Raw genomic sequence first — 9,124 nt, 5'->3', positions numbered from 1 at the left:
GGGTGACGATAAACATAAATGAAAAATGTGGAATTCTGGCGCATGTGTGACGTAAGCCACAGATGGCAGTGTCTGCTGATCAGATGCAGTTAAACCTATGTGGCAGAGAGAAACTACCTCAGCCAAGTTATCTTAACCTTTTCTAATAAAACTGAACCAGAAAGGTCAAGCAAAGGGAATCTGTTAAGGATCTGTTCTTTTTCTTTTGCTTGAACTCAGACAAGGTGCATGTTAAGACATTCCCCGAGTGATTTCAGTAATGTCAGGTCTGATACTCACTGATTGGCCACTTTTTCATGGAAGTTGTTAGGTGTTTGACAGCAAATATACCCTGTTTCATCTTTAAAATGTGGATTTATGGTGCTGTTCAGGTTAAACTATAAGCTTTAATTTCTTCCTTTAGAGCCATTTTTAGGTGGATTTGGTTTGCTGAGGACCATTATCTCATTCAGTCCAGTTCCGATAAAACTTAAGCTGTTAAAAAGATGACCTCACATCAATAACTGCAAGCTGCTCGGTTCTCAAGGCAGGAAAGCAACCAAAAAGAAAAACATCACCATAATGCCTCGTATTTGGTTGGAGGTTGTTGAAAAGATGTTTTTGGTCTGAGGAAAATATGTCAATGGTTACTGTTGCCAAACAAGATTATCTTTGATTAGTTTGTTCAGAGCATCTGGGGTGACCAGTACAGGATAAGTCGCCACCATTTTGCAGTAGAATGATTTGTTCGTTTAAAGGTTTAACAAATGAAGGTGTGGGCTTATTTTTTGTGTCATTTAAAAATGGTAAAAATTACTAAAAATAAGTTGTAGTACATCTGCTCTATTATTAGTCAAGAATGTGCTTGTTGGAAATGCTGAAGAAGTTTTCTATGCCTGACACAGTTTTCAAGTAAATGTATGATATATTATTTAAAATAACCATGATAATTTTGCAATAGTTCCACTGTTAATCTATCCTAAATTAGGTGGATAAAAGTTGCAGAACTATTTTCCGATTGTTTTGCATGCTGCGCATGAATCAAAGCCTTTTAATGACACCATCTAGAAAGACCCATGTTTTCTGCTATAGATGCGGCATGTCTACCATGTGCAAATGCTCATTTAGAAAGAAAATTAAATTAGAATTATTTATGATAATGAATGACAATTTTTCTACAGATGTGTATAATCAGAAGGATTATAACAGGCACATAAAAATGATCAGTGAAACAATAGAATTATTAATCACGATTATTTGTAGGACAGTTACTTAATTTTTCAGTTCCCATTAATAAACATTGCTGTCAATATGCCAGAATTAGACATGAAAGCAATTTTTTTTTCATCTGCTGTCTATGTACAGATGTTATTAAGTCACCCTAAAAGCAAAATTTAGACAATGAAACAAAACAAAAGATAACATTGATAGGTTTGCAGGCTCCACAAGATGATCTCTTATTGAAAAAAGAAAAAAAAAACTGTTGTTTGACACCTTGTTAAACAACTTAATGTGACCTTTTGTGAGGCCTCATCAGTTAATTTGGAACCTAACTCTTCTTATAACATGCTGCTCAACACTCAGCTAAGTAGAAGGTCGTGATTTTGGTACATTCCCAATTCACAAACTGCAAGCTCTAAAGGCAGATGTAGGATTCCCCTTTTCAGGATGCAAGCAGACCAGAAATATTCAGATTTATATTCTAGTCCACTCAAAGCCCACAGAAATGAAAATACTTACCAGGCTACAAGCACCACACCACATTTGGAAGTTCACTCCTCTTTAATTCTCCCACTCTCCTCCATGATGTGTAATGTTTATAAATGGGTAGATTTTGAATTCACTGAGGTGGTAAAGTGAATTAATGTTATGAATGCCATCCTGAACAGGTTAGATTCGGGGAAAAGTATTTTATTTTAGGTAACAAACCACTTTAAATCAAGAAGTCTGCCTTAAAAGTAGTGAGTTTATAAGACCGGTTTCATAAAATCTATTGCTTTACTGAAAGTAATACAATTAACATGCAGAGCAGTTGCAGAACCACGTTTAAGTACTTAAGCAATGGGCTGCAGAGTTTCTATTACACACACCTCAGTACAATTTTCTACATCGATAATCCTTCTTCCAGTCAGTCGGAAGTGAGTCAGTTCTTCCATCTTTCCACTCATTGGGTTAGGAGGTGGAGAGGCATAATGCTCAATATCCACCCAGACTGAGGACTAACAAGCTACAGGTGCACTATCACCTATCTGTGATTTTGATGTAAATTTATTTTAACACATACAGAAAAATATATAGTTCATCAGATCCTAGATGACATCCTAGATGCACATTTCTTGGATGCAGTGAAACTTGCCTCCTTCTGGGCAAACACTCCCTCCCACAAGCTGTTGTGTAGGTGGGTGTGAGTGCTTTGCAACTGAAAGCAAACGGGACATATTCCACAGATGGTGCTAGCTAAACAGTCTAACCATTACCCACATTTACCCAAATCAGCAAAATCAGCTCAACATCTGTACACAGGCTATACGTTGTTCTGATACAGAAATACTATTTGTTTCATTATAAAGGTCAGTCAGAAACTGGCCAACCATGTGGTGAGGAGGCTGTGCTCTGGTAGATTAGATTTCTTGTGCCTGTGTATGAAGACAAATTTCATGTTTTAACAATGACCATAGCCATGATACTGGTACATGTCGCTCTCTGCTGGTTCTATGGGGAACATATCTTACTACAAACACACTGCATGGATGGATTTATAGATAGATTTATAAATAAATATGCAAATTCATGAAAAAGAGGCAAGAACAATAACCTGATATAATTTCTGAAACTTCTGCAGAAGGATCAATGGGCAGATGCTGACGTATCCATGGCTGTCTGGCTGTCTGGCTGAAGCAGATCCAAAAGCCATACATCAACAAACGGCCCTGTTGCATTTTGGTTGTCTCCCATCTTTTATTGTACACCTAAGGCTTCCTCCTGATTGAACTGGCTGAAATAATGAGCTAAAGCCACATTCTTTCCCATTTTTACAGCATCAGAAATCACAGACACATATTCCTCCTCCTCCTGTAGCTGTTTGGGTTCCTCAGCACCCTGTACACTATGAAATAATGTTAGTAGACACTGCACCCCAGCCGTGGTCTATTGATCAGAAAACTTGACTGTGGAGGTCCTCGTAAGGGATACAATTGTCATAGAAACCCCAAACTAGAGTGTTTGGCCTTACTCTATCTAAAAGCAATACTTATATTAATAACTACACTCTACGATCAAGAAATGTAATAAAAATTCTAAAGTTTGTAAATGCAAAAAAAAAAAAAAAAAAAAAGCCATTGTTTCAGGATTCAACATAAGCATATACAAGTCAGTTAATATAAGGTTGACAAACATCTTTATTTTAAAATAATCCACCAAGGATGGCCAAGAGTCACAACAGCTCTGCAACGGACCAGACAGCAACCCATCTGCACATCGAACAGACACAAAGTTGTTCACATTATTGTGGGCATTGAACTTTCATTTGAAAAAAAAAACATCTTCCCATTCAAGGATAGTGTGTGTTTGTTTTGAGTGACAAAGTAACAACCTGTGAACTACAAGAGGACGTCGCTTCTGATAGGTATGCAAACTTTATTCATAATAAGCTGCAGTGTGGGGAACCTGCCTCCATGGAGTGACAGAGCACAACTGAGAGTTTGCAGCCTACATTATCATAATTATTGACCCTTGATTTTCCAGCCTCAGGGAAACAAGTTTCCACTTTTAGGTTTAGTTGAACTGCAGTCAAACTCCAAAGAAGAATTTCTTTTATGCAGCTTTTTTTTGCAATGGATTGTAAGTGGCATGCTATGCTGTCAGGGCCATTAATAGCAATTTAGGTGCCCAAAGCATAACAGCTTTCTGACTCTTTTCTTATTGTAAAATAATATTAGAATTCATTGCAATGTCTCACTCAGACACAGTGCTATTGTTGTCATACCCTCCACCTGAAGTGTACATTGGGTGAGTTTAAGGACAAAAGCAAATTCTTACCCAAAAAACCCAGCTTTACATGTCCCAGCACATAGATGCCACCTTACTCAGGTCATTGATGAAAGTCATGAGACCTGTTCAGCTGTGAGGGTTTGCAACCATCAGCAACATCAGCAATAACAAAGTTTTTAGTCACACAAACGTATAGAAGTTTATTTAGGGCTATTTGTGTGTGTATAATTCTGGTTGTGCACTTGATGAAAGATGACAGCTTAGTTAATATAGCCCCAGTTGCTGATGGGCCCCAGAGGGTCTATAAGCATTTAATATGAGCAGCATAAATGCAATGCTGGTAATAGCAAAAATGGTACTGTTTAAAAACATCATGACAAGGCAGCCAAAGATGCCCAGAGAGCAAGTATGCTATGTAAAACAACTAAATGAGGGCCTGAATAAAAAGAGAGAATATAATGTAGAAAGATAAATATCAGAGTTTAATGATTTACTAAATATATTTCAAAACAGAAAATTTATTGCCATATCATGCACCATACCTGAAATCTGGGGCAGAAGCCTTATAATGAACTAAACAGGCCAGATTCACAGCAGCATACACCAGAAAGAAGATTGTTACTGTACCAGCAATGAAGTTCAATTTACCAGCAAACAGCACCACCTAGTGGAAGAAATACAAAACTTTAAGTTGTCTGATTATTACACATATGGGTAAAAAACGACTAAATTAAGAAAAAGACATATAATAATTTTCTAAAATGAAGAAATTGTAGTAAGTGATGAGGTTTTGGTTATTTTACTACAACTGAAAGGCCAAACAAACAAAAGATACTACACAAGTACTGTAGCTTCAAACGTCTACATGTCTTCTGACTTAAAGAAAAACCACCAAAATAAACTTATTCATTAATCATTATGCTCAGGTACAGTTACTCTTTAGTTTAGCATAATAATGCACAAAAGGTTTTATGCTATTTAGAACCAGGAAAAGGATCAGATCCATCTCAGCTCTTTAATATCTTCTGTCATTGTGTCTTTGTCTGCCTCTATTTCAGCTCTGTTCTTGCACATTATTGTTACATTTGCAAAAACAAAACATGCCATGGTGACTGTTGATGCTACTGTAGTTTTTGTCAACTGCTTTTTCATCACTATAAATAGAGCTTGTGCTGTGTTTTTTAAACAGTAGGAACAGAATATTGTTAAACCTTTCATTGATTCCAAGTGTCATTACTTCCCTTTACCCCTTACATTTCATGTAAAGATTTTATTTAATGATTATTGATGAAGAGGAAAACTTAGTGTGACCTTACATCAGAAAACTCAAGCACAGGCAGTTTTATATACTATTATTTATTTACAAAGAAGAATCTTCTACATGCTTGCATACTGTGATGACACTGTACCTGTACAAGCAAACGTGAGATAAGCACAAACACCAAGGGGTTGCTGCTTTGAGAGGTTTTTCTTGCCAAAGCCAGGACCCCACTTATAGATATTTATGAAATTAGAAAAAGAAAACAGTCTCAACATTGCTCATCACTCCAACATCAGATCAGATAAACAACTGAGTCATCCTGTGCTCATTAAGCCAAGCGCACAATGAAAGGATTTCTCCCTTCTGTAGAAGTCAACACTGTGAGCCATCTGTTGTTGAACCATGCCTTTCATGTCTCTAGGACAAAAAGTGGCCATGACGAAAATCAATAACAAGTGCCGAGTTCTCACATTGGAGCAGTTAACCCAATTTTAACAGATGGCTTATAATTTAAAAAAATATTGACACAGCTTTATAGAAGACCAGCTGGGTTGGAAAACCCTTTATAAACTGTGGATCAGATATATATCCCTGATCGTGACCTCAGTCATGCAGATAAATAATCAAATCCTTTTTCATTACAGGAAAAGTCAGGGGTTATATCAACTAATACCCAACTGGCTGCTTTGTGGTACACAGTTTTTAACGTGGGACAAACTTTGAACAACAAGCAGCAGGTTATACTGAAGAATTTCACCAAACAAGTCATCTTTAAACAGTGCATATAAGATCCTTGAGGCTCTTATAAGGTTACTCATTGCAGCAGACATGGTGGAGGAGTAGATACCAAGTGTCACCATGGGAGGCCATACATTGATCTTTCAAAGGAAGCTGTAGTCTCTTTGGAGAAGCTAACTGGGATTGATAAATGTTCAGTAAAAATGAGTAATTTAATACATTTATAAAAATAATTAACTTAAATTTTAAAAGGATTAAGATTATGACCACAATCTAACTATAGCATTTAAAAAAATTTGTTGATTTCTTCAGCGTCTGTTTGTGTTTTTACTATGCGCATATGTGTACCCTCCCTTACTGATCAGGCCCACGCAGCCAGCAGGCTAAGCAGAATATACGGAATGAAAGTTGTACGAACAGCTGCAAGTGTTCCTCTTGGGATGGAAAAGCTTGGGCTGGGGTTTCCCAGATCACCTACATAACAGAAGTCAGAGTTCACTCTTTAACCAAATCAAATATATTTGTGGATAATGGCAGTTCTGTCAAAGTTCAGACTTTCACACGAGTTCTACATAGACTTAAATCATGCATCAGTTTGCAGGTATGCTGTAATCTGACAACAGCTCATCAGTTTTTTCACTGTTAGGTGATTTTCTACATTTTCTGTTTCTCTTAACTCTTTAAATATATCATGAGGGTAGTTTTCTGTAATAATTTTTGTCACTTGAGGTCATTACAAGTTGTTCAATTAATTTAAGAATAAATTAAGAATAAATTACTGTTATTGTTGGCAGCCTGAACTGTGGAAAATCTTCCACTCCTGAAAAATAGTGAAGCTAGTCTCAAAGTTTCAACTAAATTGATTGTTTGCATTTTAAAAAAAACCAAAAAGTTATACCTGATATGTTGGAACCCACCATAATTTCAATGCAGCCACTGAACATGGCAGCAAAACCCATCATGCCACCAGTGTTGTAATCTACGTTGTGGCTTTGAGTAACAAGATTACTTTCACAGGTCAGGGATCACCTGCACAAAAAAAAAAAAAAAAAACAGTAAGGAACTTGAGTACAAGGTTAAAGAAATTATTTTTGTATTCTCTCGGAGCAAAGTTTTGTAATATGAAAGAAGGTTTATTGTTGATTTATTTTTCCACTAGTCTACATTTATTATAAAAGTTAATAAACAGCCCAGTTGTCATAGGTGACAATATGTCCAGCACTTACAGAACAGGGGGCTCTTTAACATCAGGAGTCAGATTCCAGTATAATTGGCAGCACTTGTGCTGGTATTTTTCATTGGACAAGCAGAATCACCACAGTAAGCCCCCCAGTGAAAAAAATAATCATGAAGATGGATGCAAGGACTGTCATGACTATGATGAAAATAATAAAGGTGGCTTTAGCACAGATGCAGGCTCCCACCTGGGGTGACAAATCAGTTTAATTTAATAACAAGTGACATGCTGAATGTCTGTCTAACCCTCTGACGTACATGGTACACTGGAAACTCCTTTGTACAACTCAAATACATTTTTACTGTCTCATCAGTTTGCCTCAAGTTATGGAAACTGCCTCCATAGAGTTTAATAGTGGACAGTTATAATCATCAACAAATAATTTGTAAAATCCAACAAGGCTTAATTACTTTTCCTGTGGCATTTACTTTTTAAAACAGCAGCAAAACAAAGACACTTATTATTGTATCCAACAGTTCCTTATTTAATTTACAATAATTAATACAGCCTCTACAAGCATGTATTTAAAATTAATGTTTATTTTCATCTATGTTAATTCAGATTAAATAAAAAAAAAACAAACTGCACTGCATTCTTGCTTTGTGATGGTGCTCCAATTTGGTTGTGCTTTTATGCACCCATCCCCCCTGACTCCTAACCAAAAGCTCAATATTCTCTTTCAGCCTGGCTGTGCCATGTTAAATTCAGTTTAAATTTAACATGACAGTTAATTAAAATTAAGGATCTTCACCACTTTCATGAACGTAAACTAGCCAAGCCTTGATAATATCTTGGTTTATGAGCCATCTTTTCTCCTGAAAACCAAACTGTGCAGCCACAACTCAGTGCTCCGGCCTGGTACTGGTTGATGATAATTCATTAATTTAATGACAACTACAGGTAGGCTGCATTAACTAGAGAGAATAGGAAGAATCCCAAGCAGCTCAGATAAATTTAAGTTTGGACTTTTCCACCACCAACTCTTACTTCACCTGCAGGTAATGCTTAAAGGAACATTATGTAAGAATTACTTCTATCTAATGTTGGAATCGTGTATTAGATTCTAACGTATAGTACATGCAAGCACCTCACTTTCTCAAACACGTATTGCAACAATGGTAGCAGCCATATCTCAAAAAGCCTTGACAACCCCAATGAAAGCATGTTATCCGATATCTGTTACACAAAAAGAACTCACTTCTGAAGTTGAACATAACTTTATTCACCTCTGCCATATTCACAACAATGCAGTTTGCCTACCTGCGTTTACTTCACCGTACCAGCAACATGACTTCCACTGCCTTCACAACTAACGGTATACATATCTAACCGCCATGAAACAAAGACAGAAGTACGTATTAACCAGTACCACAGTTACTGTATTTAAGACTTAACACACTCAGGTTAAGAAGTTCCCTCTGGATCATAATTGGTCAGGTGGAAAGATCTGGTGGACGGAGATTCACTGTCAGCTATGGTTCCTCTGTGTTTTAGATGAATGGATCTCACACGAGGAACCGATCTTGATGGGGAAACTGGCCTCGACACAACACTGGCTTTTTGTCACAGTAAAAGCCAGTTTATAAAGCCTTCCCACCTGCTTTTAGTTCTGGAGATGGGATTTATGGCTCTTTGAAGGGATCCGGATCTTGAGGAGCTGTTCCTTTTAAAGAGCCATTCAAAAGACTGGTTCCTTCTTACAATATCTTACAAAATTTCACAATATATAAGAATGACAAACAAAATATGTACCTATATAAAATCTACTATAAAAGATTTTTAAAAATTATAGGAAAAATATAGATAAAAAAGGATAAGCCTGAGCAGTCTGTGCAAATTCTAGTAAATGTTTTGGATAGAACTCACAGTATTTATTTCCGAACAATACTCTCTGCCCATAAATGCTTCACATGAATGGA

At 36.7% G+C, this 9,124-nt stretch overlaps 1 pseudogene; it reads right to left on the bottom strand.

The window, feature by feature from the left end:
• Positions 1-2,554: 2,554 nt before the first annotated feature.
• On the bottom strand, positions 2,555-8,440 carry LOC121644425 (annotated as a pseudogene).
• Positions 8,441-9,124: the final 684 nt, after the last annotated feature.

This window comes from Melanotaenia boesemani, chromosome 8 (genome assembly GCF_017639745.1).
Source record: "Melanotaenia boesemani isolate fMelBoe1 chromosome 8, fMelBoe1.pri, whole genome shotgun sequence".
Lineage (NCBI taxonomy): Eukaryota > Metazoa > Chordata > Actinopteri > Atheriniformes > Melanotaeniidae > Melanotaenia > Melanotaenia boesemani.
Note: the sequence above shows the minus strand (reverse complement) of the source record. Positions and strands in the feature narration are given on the sequence as shown.